The sequence below is a fragment of the Triticum dicoccoides genome, chromosome 6A (assembly GCF_002162155.2).
Source record: "Triticum dicoccoides isolate Atlit2015 ecotype Zavitan chromosome 6A, WEW_v2.0, whole genome shotgun sequence".
Taxonomy (NCBI): Eukaryota; Viridiplantae; Streptophyta; class Magnoliopsida; order Poales; family Poaceae; genus Triticum; species Triticum dicoccoides.
Window position 1 is genome coordinate 614416500 of NC_041390.1, and position 13568 is coordinate 614430067.

General features: G+C 42.0%; 1 pseudogene; it reads left to right on the forward strand.

Annotated features, from left to right (window-relative positions):
- The first annotated feature begins 4266 nt into the window (after positions 1 to 4266).
- LOC119316124 overlaps positions 4267 to 13568 on the forward strand; it is a 56726-nt pseudogene continuing 47424 nt past the window's right edge.

Below are 13568 nucleotides of genomic sequence, written 5' to 3' on the forward strand. Positions count from 1 at the left end.
GAAGGATGAGACGGCACAGGGACGGTTCCTCTCCACCCTCACCAAGGCCGGGAGCGATCGCGGGGGGGAGCCACGAGATCGGCCCGAGCGTCGGGGCGGGAGAGGGGGATCGGTGGCGGAAGTATTCTCAACGGCAGCTGGCACCGAGAGGAGAGAACCCTAGCGAGAGGGGAAAAAGATTTACTCTTTTGGTTTTCCATGTAGCTGTTCCGTTGGTGCACTTGTTAAGCAGTCCATGGTCTCCAACTTAACTGTGTAGTAACCGCTGAAAGTTACAGCATATTCATCCTGGGTTATCAAGTGTGTCGAGTCCGGCATCGCTCACTGTTGTGTGCGGGCCATACAGGTGAATTCTGATAGGTCGTCCATTAAGTTCATATCATCTGGAAAATAATCAAACACGCCGTATGGGCTTAATATTTGCTCGGGTGACCAGAGATATCTAGGGAGGCCCCAGAAAGATACGGCAATTCTGTTGTTTGTTGTTACTCTCATCAGGTGCATGTTTGTGTCATTGGTTCCCAAGTGGCATGGTCTTCTGCTGGTGGGCAAAGCATATACGCTAGGTAGGCTTCCCCGTGATTTGGGAAGGAAATGACAACTCTGCCTTCACTTTCCGTGTGAATGATTGGTTGGACCTGAGGCTCAAATCTATGTTGTATGGCGTCAAGAATGGCTGACACGGCCTGGGTGCCTAATGGACTGAGAGGTTCCAAGGTGAAAGCATGAAAGGACAGTGAGAAAGCCGCATCTTCTTGTAGATAATTGAATATCTACCATAAACACATCTCTGAATGTCTGCCTAGCAGGGTTCATGGTAAATCTGTAGCAGAGGGCTGTATTGTAGTTTTTGAATCAGAGAAACACATGCAAGTTGTACGCTTGACTGATCAAATACTCCCTAGTTGACATGAAGGTGCATCTTTAAAAAAAAAGTAGCGTAGATAGACGTTGTGGATCAACAACTAAGATTACAAAGATAGCTTCATTTGGCTAATCAATTGTACAACAGAACTGCCTGTATTGAATGCAACTGCAAGTAACCAAGGATACGGCATCAATAATCGAAGGACACGTAGGGGCTATGATATCTTTTTAGGTAGGAACGAACCATAGGCCTTTTGATGGAACATAGAGCAACATGACAATTTAGCCCAAAAGGTAGCACGTTGGTTTTTAGTGGTAAAAAGGGGAAAATAAGAGATTTGACACAATGATTAAAACAGGACCATTGATGCATCTTTTAGAGATGGATTTGGTTGCAAAATTGGCTCCCGCATCCATGCTTCCAGAACAAACAACAAATAAGGTATGCTAATAGTGGTACATAATGAATGCCTTGGCTATAATCCGACGAGTACTTGCCCAATATCCTTCGCAGATCATTGTGTCTAGATCACTTACCCATCATTAATCAGTAATCAGAAAAGAACCTGGAGACTGGAGAAGATGAATATGGCTAATTTGTTCTTAAATAAAAGTTCCAGAAGAATTAATATCAACTTTTTTTAATCTTAAACAGTAGAACCCCTGAATCACCAATCCATTCTGAACTGCAAAGGCAACGTGTCACTGACAGATGGGTCCAAAAAATCCTTGACTGACCCACCCAGCAGTAAGTGACCATGCACGACAACCTAACCTTTGAAACCCTCATTCACACAACACCACCAACATCACCGCCGCCACCAAACGAAGGGGAACGCATGCCTATTCCCCAACAATATCACTAACATCTACCAATATAGATCTAAAAAGACATCTTTGCACATGGATCAAGAGTGGAATCGATGGGTACATACCATGATGGTTAGCGGGGAGGCGTACATTGCTGAGCCGAATATGACGTGGAGGATGTCGTAGAACACACTCAGAGCATGCAGTTGAGAGCGTCGCTATGTACGGGTCCAACTTGAACTCCTCCACGTCGTTGTTCTTGATAATCCGACCGAACGTCCTCCTCCTCTGGGTGTGTTCTATATCATCCTCCGCGTCATATTCGGCTCGGCAATGTACGCCTCCCCGCTCAGCATCATGGCACGTACCTACCGATCCCGCTCTTGATCCACATGCATAAATGTCTTTCTAGATCTATATTTGTAGATGTTAGTGATATTGTCGGGGAATAGGCGTGTGTTCCCTTCACTTGGTGGCATCGGTGATGTTGTTGGTGTTGTGTGGATGAGTGTTTCATAGGTTAAGTTGTCATGCAAAGTCATTTATTGTTGGGTCAGTCAAGGATATTTTTTTTGGATTGGTGATTCAAGAGTTATACTGTTTAAGATTTAAAAAGCCGATATTAATTCTTTCTAGAACTTCTATTTAAGAACAAATTAGCCATATTCATCTTCTTCAATCTCCAGTTTCTTTTCTGATTACTAATTAATGATGGGTTGCCATCATGCATCTTTTGAATCTGTTGCATGATCTAGACACGGTGATCTGTGAAGGATCTTAGAGTTTACTCAGGGCAAGTGACTCGTCGGGTTATAGCTGAGGCATTCATTATGTACCACTATTAGCATACCTTAGTTGCTGTTTGTTCTGGAAGCATGGATGCCGGAGCCAGTTTGGAACCAAATCCATCTCTAAAAGATGCATCAATGGTCCTGTTTTAACCATCGTGTCAAATCTCTTCTTTCCCCCTTTTTACCAGTAAAAACCAACGTGCTACCTTTTGGGCTAAACTGTCATGGTATTCGTGTGGCACATCCCAAAAACATATTGCTCTATGTTCCTCAAAAGGCCTATTGTTCATTCCTACCTAAGAGGATACCGTAGCCATTATCGATGTGGTATCCTTGGTGTGGATCAACAACAAAGATTACAAAGATAGCTTCACTTGGCTTTGGCAGTCTGGTCCGACCATGTCGCTAGTGGCTGCTGGCTGCTGCTTTTGGCCTAGTTCAGGAGGCTTCGTCATCGGAAGAGGAAATAAAAATTATCTCCTTCATCCCGCTCTTGCTATGGTCTACGGTGGCCGGCCCTTTCTTCAGGCTGCAGGTTCTTTGAATGTAGGCTTCAATGTCACTGATGACATTTCCTTTGCTTTCTAGGCATTCATGGTTTTTTAAATGCTCTATCTCGTCCAACCATGAAAGGTTTTCTTCTTCAGGTTCACATTTACATTCAGATATAGGCAGCACGCCCAAAAGGAATGAAAATGCATCACAAAGGAGAATCTAAGAAATTTATTCTTCTTTAAATGCTAGGCACGGTACGCCTAGAAAAAGGTTAACAAACTTCAAAACTGGAGTAAGAGCATCTACAACCACGTACCTCTAATTCGACCTCTCAAACGTCCGCGGACGCGCCAGGTCAATTACTGGGCGTGTCCATTTTGAACTCCTATTTATCCATCCACACAACCACAATTCTTATTTTCTTCCTCATATGTCCGGTCACTTGCACATGATTGGTGAAGATGAAGAGAGAGACAGAAAAGATGAATAAAGAAAGAGAAAATATGGCCCGGGGGTCGGCCACGTCCTACGTGGCAGATTGACCGGGCGCGCCCGGGCGTGTCCGGGAGCCCTCATATCCTCCCCATATTGAAGATGGATATGAGGGTTCGCGGACAGCCCGGACATATAGAGAAGATATGAAGAGTTCGGTTGGGTCAACTTTTTGCTACTCTTTACTTCTCTCTCCTGTCCGGTTAGTGATTCCCGTGCCTGCCCGATCAATTTGAGGAGTCCGGCTGTAGATGCTCTAACGGAAGAAAAATAATAATTTTGGTCCACACAACAACTGAGAATCTAAGAAATTTATTCTTCTATAAATGCTAGGCACGGTACTTTATGCCTGTTCTGTGCGAGGAACGTCGAGGACGGTGGCCATCTCTTTATACGGTGCAAGGCGGTGAAGGAGGTGTGGCGAGTTTATGGGAAAAGAAGATGTCAGAATGGAGCTGGAGAATTATGACTCTGTGGGGGCTGTCATGGACCACTGTGGTCATTGTGGATGGAGGATAGGGTGCAGATTTTATATCTCTAGTGGGAGTGGTGGAATGAGAGAAACCGAGTGAGGAAAAACGAAGGAAGAACCCGGCCGGAGGAGATAGTGCACCGAACTATGCTCGCCACCACGGAATACTGGGATATTGTGGGTAAGCATAAACAGAACACCCCGAAAGAGAAGACGAAATGGCGGGCGCCAGAAGTGGACGTACTGAAGTTTAACATTGACGGTGCACATATGTCGGGAAGCTCTCAGTCCGCATGGGGAGTGATTGCCCGTGATCATACTGGGGATGCAGTTGCCTGCATGGCGGGCAAGTGCGAGCATATCTACGATGCTTTTGCAGCAGAGCTACAAGCGGCGGCCGGCGTGATGGAGCTGGCAAACCATCTAGGGGCGATCCGAATTTGCCTTGAGACCGATTCACAGCTGCTGCAGGCGGCGCTCATGCAGAAGGAGCCAAGCTTCTTGGCGTATGCTTCTGTCCTGGATGACCTGAAGGTCCAAATGAGACTATGGTTTTCAAAATGCAATGTTGTGGCATGTAGGAGGGAGGCCAATGGTGCAGCACATGAGCTCGCTAAGCTAGGCTATGAATGTAATGTGAATGAACCCACTATATGGGATGTTAGTGTTCCGCCGTCTGTGGCTGGACTTTTTGTAGGCGATATGCCTAACTTGGTTGCGTAATAAAGCGTTTGCTTTGACACTCAAAAGAAAAAGAGAAGGAAGATCTAACATGTAAGATATATCTTATTGCATCCAGTAGACCGGACCATTACCTTATACATAGGGTCCTTCTTGATGCAAAATCCATGTACCATCAGCGTCCGTGTGTATGCTGTCGACCACACCCTCAAGGCTTTCCCAACTATAATTGCACCTTGATACCATCCTTCTTGGCCTGGATTATGCCCTTGCTCTATAGCACCTGGTACCATGGCTCCATCCTGACATTGTTCAAGCGTTTGCAGGGCATTGAAAGAAATTGTTCCATAAGTTGGTTTCATAAGATATGGTACATACATGTGTCTCCAGCATCTCCAAGTGCATGATGACACGGTCTGCCGTCATCCACTGATCAAGAAGAGAGTATTTAGACTGAAACATTAGCTCGAGATATAGAAGAAGGGATCAGGTGTATGATGTCTTCTCTAAATCATTGGATGAGTACATCATACCTGAACTTCTTGGTGTAGTTGGTGCCCTTGTGTCCCCAAAAATCCTGATGGGTGAAGGTCTCCTGCAGCAAAAAACACAGGAAAAACATTTCAGCAAACACCTTGCACGCAACATGATGCTGGTACAACCAAAACATGCAAGGAAGAAGCAAAACATGGGTGTGTGCTACATTAAGCAGAATCTTGGATGGATGCATTGTCTTGCACCTGGCGATGCTACTCTTGATGATAGCGCCACGTGCAGCGCCGTCCGGCCGCTCAGCCCACCTGATCTCCTTTTGCAGCTGCCTCGGTATTTTTCAGAAAAGAAGGAAATCAGCAGGCAGACTACCTGGCTGTAGAAAATGCAGGGTGTGCTTCCTCCCTTCTCTACTTGCTATGTATTGAACTCTTTAGCAGCAAACACAAGCAGCCATTGATCAGTGGTTTAAGTTCGCATAAAAATTGCTGGCATAAGAACTTCGATGCATTGCAATGACAACATCACCAACAAATTTAGATAGCCAATAGCTTAACCGGACAACGTCACGGGCGCTCTTCCGTATCAGAGTTTCAACATAAAATGGCTTAAGCAACATCAAATTCTGAACCAGGAACTGGGACATCTGCTTCAAAATAACAAACTTCGTGCTAATTAAAATCAAAGCAGGTAATGAGTAGATTGAATGTCTTCCACATTGGGGTGCACAACATAATATGTCATTGTAAAGGAGAGAGAACATTCTATGAATGCATTAACTTCATATAAGTTTTCATCTTTTTACTACAATTGGGTTCTATAATTAATCCACGAGTCGATCCTTAAGTAAAAGGTGAATATATGTGTCACCTGTAAAGGATAAATTCCAGCACATCAATGTGCAAATACATCATGTTATACGGCAGCTTGATGGAGATGTTTCTAATCATCCTAGTTTAGGAATTGCAAAATATGAGATCAATTCAAATGTCTAAAGTACCAAAAATAGTTGGTTGTAGAGAAAGCAAGGAGGAAGTTGAACTCTACCTATGGCTCGACCTCGACGATGGTATGAATGCTCTTGATGGAGAAAGGATTGGTAATGGACCCGATTCTGAGTCATGAAAAATATTGAAAAAAGGTGCATAAACCTTTGTCTTTGGCCAAAATAAAAGTTGGCGCACATCCGTGTTCAGATCCAAAAAAAAAATAGTGTGTATAAATTCTAAATTGTAAATTAGAAGCAGACATTGTTCTGCTTTTGTGCCGGCTTGCGTGCCGTGTGATCGTTTGGGACTATTGGCCTGGTTGTAGGCCATGCTTGTGTTTTATCCTTTTACCTTCTGGGTCGCTTTGTTACCGCGTACTCTGCCTAGTAACTTTATTTATAAAGTTGAGTGAATTCCTTTCCTCTAAAAATAAGAAATGGACAGTTAGCTTCACGGGAAGCTAATGAAAAGACTATCACTAGAAGTCAAAAGCATATTATCATAACGGGTACACTAATTCAAGAAAACATACATACTGATCAATGGTGCATGCAGATGCTAGTCAAACGGTTCCACCTTCAGTAGTTTATAAACTTTCCGTACTGATCGAACTTGTCCTGAGAGAAATGTCTAACAGCTCCCGGGTGCCCCTACACCCTCATAAACAGTAAATTCATAAAAAATTGAAAGAAAATAAAAAAATTGAAACTTTCAGGGATCAAAGACTATCAAAGGTTTGATGTTCCTGCAAAGTTTCAGCAACAAATAACCTTCGTGGAGCCCTCTCAAAAAAAAAAAAATCACTGCTCAAAAATGTACATAAACTTTGAACAATGATTTTGTTTTTTTATTTGAGTGCTCTTCAAATGTTTTTTTTAGCTAAAACTTTGCAAGATTATCAAAAGTTTCATGATGTTCGATGTTCCAAAGTTTCAGAATTTTTTTTTGTTTTGTTTTGAATTTGTTTTGTATTTACACCCGGGTGCTAAAAATCTGAGATCAACCTCTTGAGCTGACAATAAGAAACAACAAACTGATCAAAGTTGTCCCGAATCAGCAAGCCCTGGAATTTTGTCTTTAAAGAAACTAAGAAAACAAAAAAAAAGGATAACAAACACACAGAATAATTAGTGTTTACTTAATAAAAACAGTTTTGCTAAAGCACATCTAGATGTGCCCTAATAAAAACAAAATAAAGGGAATGAAAAGAAAAGCGCTCACCACATGAGACAGCAGGTCGACAGAGACCACATGTATGTTCCTTGACGAATCTCTGGACACTTGAAAGAACAACCGCATCTGAAGCGAACGCATCTAATCTAACAGAAAAACAGAGGAAAGGAAAGGCAATTAGTCAAGACCCTAATCAGAAGGGAACAAAACATGCCAAAAAGCTGCTCTTCTCTGAATTTCACATAGACTGAAAAGATTTGAGTGACCGTTCTCCTCTTGGCAGCACCTCTTGTCGTCACGGCCTGAGGATGCCGCGTTGCTTGCTGCTGTTCCGTGCACATCCTAACGACGACCTGGAGCCGGCACCGGTGGTGGATGCAACGCATCAAGGCGCTCACGGCGCCGCCGTAGAGGACGACCTGGAGACGGCGCCGGTGGTGAATGCATCTCCCGGCCTCCCGCGTTGCCTGATCATCACGACCTCTGTCGCGTGGCCTTAGCACCACCCTGGTACTCGATCTTGTAGCGGCATATACCCTCCCCTCTCCTGCTCCTTTGGCGTTGCCGCCATGGCCACACCTCGTCCTGAAGAGGGAAAGGTGGGGGCCGGCGGCGGCAGCATAGCTGGAAGAGACCAGCGGCAGACGGGAAAGAAGGCGAGGAGGACGCCGCCTCAATCGGGGAGAGGAGACGTGGGGGAAAAGGAGAGCTGCAACGTGGAAGCCGGCCAGAGTTTTCCAGATAACGCGACGCGAGATGCACACGGATCAGCTACAAATATCTCGCGTTAAACGGTGAAAACGTAATCATAGAAGCAGTTATGATTGTTCTAAAAAAAGCAGTTATGATTGATTTTTGCTATCCATATCAAATTTGAACGTGTTTGTTATTCACTATTGGTTATTCATGGAACTCTTTACCAAGCGGGAGAGACGCCGGCGGCAAGAGGGTAGAATTTGCGCCGACCGAAACTCGTAATGAACTGCACGCCAGTATCGGGTATCGGCGGACTCCGGTATATTGCTTAATTGAGATCTAGATAAAAGTCGTATGTACGGCTTGGAGGGAGATCTTTTCTATCTTTCAAGGTCCAGCCTATAATATAGGATCAAAAGGCCAAAAAAAGTGATTTTGGCCCTTATAAAAAAAGATTCTTAACCTCTTTCATGCTCACGTCACATCGAGGTACTGCAGACAAAAGAATTGTAAAATCTGATCCAATTTTTCGTAATCGATTAGCTAACACGCACGGAGGGGATGAGATGGCTGCGGCGTGGTCACTGTAGGTAAGACGAGCGATGCGCGCGAGATGCAAGCAAGCGTGCAAGTGGCGGCGGCCTCAGCGGCCATGGCGGCGCAAAAGAATGAAGAGGTCATCACGAATGGTGCCCGAGAGTTTCCCTTCCGACAGCCGAGATTTACGATCAAATTGGGAATTGTTTTTTTAGTGAGAGATACCGGATTAGATAAGTTCAAATGAAAAAGACTAAACTACCTTTTAAATAAAGGGCTAGGTATGAGTGGTGCTCCTGCCTCTGCTTAGGGAGTATCAGGGTTAACAACGCATTTGTTGTTTGGCTCCATGCCTCCGACGTACCTAAACGCCGACCGCATCAGTGCCGGCTGCATGCAAGAGTCATGGGCATCTTGCCATTGTCGTTGCCGGAGGACTAAGGGCTTGTCCAAGGGCAACCCGTAAATTTCCTCCCGCATCCGTTCGCAGATAGAGAGACTATTCTGCAGATATGGATGCGGGAGGACGCCATTTAACGCTAGCTGCATATATTTCAATCAGCATTTAAACTAAGCAGACGAAATTCATGCAAACCGGTTGATATTCATATAAGTTCGGATAGGACATAGCATAAATTATTCATACATAGCATGCAAATTAAGTCTAGCACAATAATATCTTAAATTTGACTAGATTACGGATGTTGAACAAGTTTTTGATCAACGGATTATGTCGTTTCGCACAAACTTCTCCTTCAGCTTCATCCAACAGTGTGTGCATGTAAATGGTCATTCCTCTGCCTTGTGGTACACCACAGCAGCGTGTGCGGGCTACATATAATGTGTAGACCAACATTGTGTGAATGAATCAATCAACAAGTTGAGCAAGAGAAAGAAAAACTTACGACCTCGTCTTTTGCCGCGTGCAATGGCCACATTTGCCTCGAGCTGACGAACCACGTCATAAAACTTGGTGACGCTAGTCTAGATATCAACATATCACTTCCTTGTTACAGAAAATCTGGTGGGGAAGTAAAAAAGGAGAGCGAAAAACTGCTTGGGTATCTTGGGATACAATGGTGATGCCGAAGAACAAAGGGGGATTATGTTTCAGGGATATGGAGATTTTCGAATTCGCTTTGATTGCACGCCACGTGTGGAGGATTTTACAAGACCCAACTTCTCTCCGCGAAGGACTTATCTTTTACTATTTATGTCAATTTTATTTTTATGTTGAGTCAACTTCTTATTCCAACCTCATTATTCTTCACTTCGCAAACATTGTATGTTGGGGAAAAGTCCAGACACATATATCTAGTTGAATATATATGATGATGAGTTATTAATGTTGACATTTATCCCTAAGATAAGTAAGTTGAGTGGAGAAACACTAAATCCCCATCTTCCCTTGTCTCTGATGAAAACAGTCGGTTCTTCAAATATGCTCTGGAGTGGCAGCAACCATTAGTAGACTATATGATAGTTATGCAAAGTTTGCTAAACAAAAACTCTTACATAAACTCTTCTGAAAAATATCATGAATTATAATTGTTTGATGACTGAGAACAAAATTTGTTGGATTTCAAAAGAGTTTATTGTCTACACTTAACATGTGAATAGATTGTTACTTGATTATGAGAAGTTTTATTAGAAAGAGTATAATGATGTTAGAAAAAGTGATTAGAATTATCATTGATCAAACGTATGCACTATTCTAGCATTCACACTTCATAACTTATTTTTTTTATCATTTACATATTCGAGGACCAGTAGAAATTAAGCTTGATGATGTTGATACGTCTCCAACGTATCTATAATTTATAAAGTATTCATGCTATATTTGCATCAATTATATATGATTTTGATGCATTTATATATATTTTATGGACTAGTTTATTACTTTAGTGCCTAGTGCCATTTTTTTTATTTTGTATGTTTTTGGTTCTACAGAAGATCCATATATAGAAAGGTCCAAATACGATAAAAATTCACGACAATTTTTATAAAAAGTAAGAAATCCTAGAAGTTTAGGGGGGCCAGAAAATGGAGAAGTCCTAGAAAATGGAGAAGGGGCCCACAAGCCCGGGGGTACAACCTACCCCACTGGTGACGTTTTCCAGGGCGCCGTTTACGTAAGAAAAACGTACGGACCCTCACTGGAATGTCGCTTACATGCATGTCAGTGGTCAGTGTAGGATCCATCCAGGTGTGCACATACGTGTTGGTCACCTCTTCGAACCGTCTCGCGCATGGATGGATCATGCATGTATATACGGACACACTCTGTTGCACTGCTCTTTTATTTATTATATTATATTTATTTCATCAGTTTTCTGATCAGTTTTGTTCTAAAAACCGGTGCTTGAATCTTCTTAGGATTTTAAAAATATAAGAACCTATTCAAAATAATATATATATTTACGAAAGATTTATCATTTAATAAAAGATGTTTTGTGTGTGTTTAGAAAATTTTCAGTGTGTATTTAATAGAATCTCACTAGGTATTATAAAAACGACCATTGTACATTAAGAAAATGTTCACCATACATTACAAAAGTTCGCCAGGCATTATGTAAATTTTTCATCATATGTTAAAGAAATATGTTCAACATATATTACAATAGTGTTCAATTTATATTTGAAATATGTTCAATGTATATTACAAAAAGTTCATTATATTAAAAAAAGTTCAATGTATGTAGAGAAAAGTTCATCGTGCATTAAAAATAATTCACTATACGTAGAACAAATGTTCAGCATACATTTAGAAAATGTCCGTATATATTTCAAAACATGTTCACCATATAACGAAGCATATATTAACTAATCTTCATTAAGTATGTTAAAATGCTGGAAGAAAAACCACAAGAAAATCAACCCAGTGAAAAAAAGAAGAAAAAACAAAAAGAAATGAGGAAAAACTATAAATAAAGCAAAATCATAAACAAAAAAAATCATAACAGAAATAAAATGAAAAGAAACCTGGGCAACGAACGTACCCCAACACGCGCGAGTACAATGCAAAATGAAAAAAAAAACTGGGCAACGAACGAATCAAGCACGTGCGAGTGAAAGATAGACCTGGCCGACCCTAGTAGCTCGCCCTGTATGTGTCGCCTCCACCATTTGACGCTAGCGGGAAGTAAATAGGATACACCACAAAATCACTAATTAAGGGGTACTTCTTTCAAAGATTGTTTTCACCTTCTCAGATTATGACACGTTGTGTGTTGTATATGCGCCACTTATCGCAACCTAAGAGTTTTTCCTTTTTTATACATCCGTTTAATCAAAACATTTTATCTCTTAAATCGTGCGTTCAAATATTAAATTGTTTTCACCTTTGAATTCCTTGTGTTGAGAACTTCAAACCATGTTGATACGTTTTTACGAACTTTTTTCATGAAAAAACCGGACGAAAAACCTTGACTCTCACGAAAGAAAAAAAATGCGTTTTTTCGCTTCGGAGAGGCACGGCTGTGCCTCTCGCGGAAGAAAATTCGTTCATCTCGCAAAAGCAAAACTGTGCCGCTTGCGGAAGCAAAAAAAACAAAGGAAAATGCAATTTTTACGCAAAAAAATTCTTTTTGAATTATTTTTTGTCCAAAAGCTAAGAATGACCGGCGAAAAATAAAAAAAAGCCAAAAAAGAAAAAGAAAACTATCTAAAAAGCTAAAAACGGGTGCGGAAAAATAAAAAAAATAAAAATCCAGAGGGATCACCCAAAGCACGACACGTGGCGACAGCCGAGAGAGCGCCAAGTGGCGCGCTCTCAGTCGACCCCAAGTGACCCTTCGTAGGCTCCCGAACGAGCGCTCCTCAATTAGTTGCTCGTGATTCTGCCCGCTCACCGTCCCTCCATTTTACAAGAAAATCCCTTTATTTTCTGTAAATTAACCCGCAGTACATGTTTTAGTCGTAGCCGAACTGTTTTTTGTATTTTCTTAGAAAAGCCCCTCATGTTTCAGGTAATCAACTCGCCATTGATATTTAAGTCAGCCGAATATTTTTTTCATGTTAACATAAAACCCCCTGACTTTTTGGTTAATCAACCCATAATTTGTCTAAAACAAAATTATCCATATCTTTAAAACCGTAACTCCGATTTAAACATGTTATATATGAAATTTGATAAGAAAAATGTGCAAAATCTAAATGTAATGTTATTTTTAGCTGTTAAATATTAATAAAATATTATTTTTGGTGCAAACTTAATCTATAGTGCATGGTGCGTTTTTCTTTCATACCAGCGGTGATCTGAATCACAAAAAAACACTCACTGAAACCAGATCGAGAGGAAAGAAAACATCGATAGCCACACATGCACACCTGAAATCCTCACGGGAAAAAACAACACATTTATCATCTTATTCCGAGCGAGTGTGTGTGTGTGTGTGTGTGAGAGAGAGAGAGAGAGAGAGAGAGAGAGAGAGAGAGACCCCATAGGACTGATCACATTCAAACGGGTATTCGTTGTGTGAGCACAGAGGCCAGCGTCAGTAACACAAATGTGATGCCATGTGAAATGAAGGAAGTGGACCTATTAGGATCTTGAGTCATGGTTATTGGGTTAAGAGCGTGTATTATTTTCTCCCTTGTTGCAACAGACATGCTCTTTTGCTAGTTTTTTTAGTCTAAACACACTTTATTTATTGCTCAATAATGTTTAAAGGGATACAAAGAAGGCCTGGAGGGTTTAGCAGCCACACATGGCGCCCATAGTCCAAACCGAAAGCATGTTTAGCGAGGCTGTGTGCCTCAATATTTGTAGCCCTCCCCTCAAGGATGAAGGTACAGTGGGCAAAAAACTTCGCCGTCTCCGTAATCTCCTTTACGGTGCTAGCATAAGCTCCCCCCATGTGGAGGTTAATATTGTTGACCACTCCTTGGTAATCAGATGCAATGGTGTTGTATGTCAGGCCCAAGTCTGATGCAAGTGCCAATGCCTAGCCGCAGGCTAAAGCTTCCAGCGTCGCCGGGTCCGCTATTCCATGGATCTTAATGACAGAAGCACCCATGTAGTTTCCTGTTGAGTTCCTGCAAACAACACTAAAAGGTCCATGCATACCATCT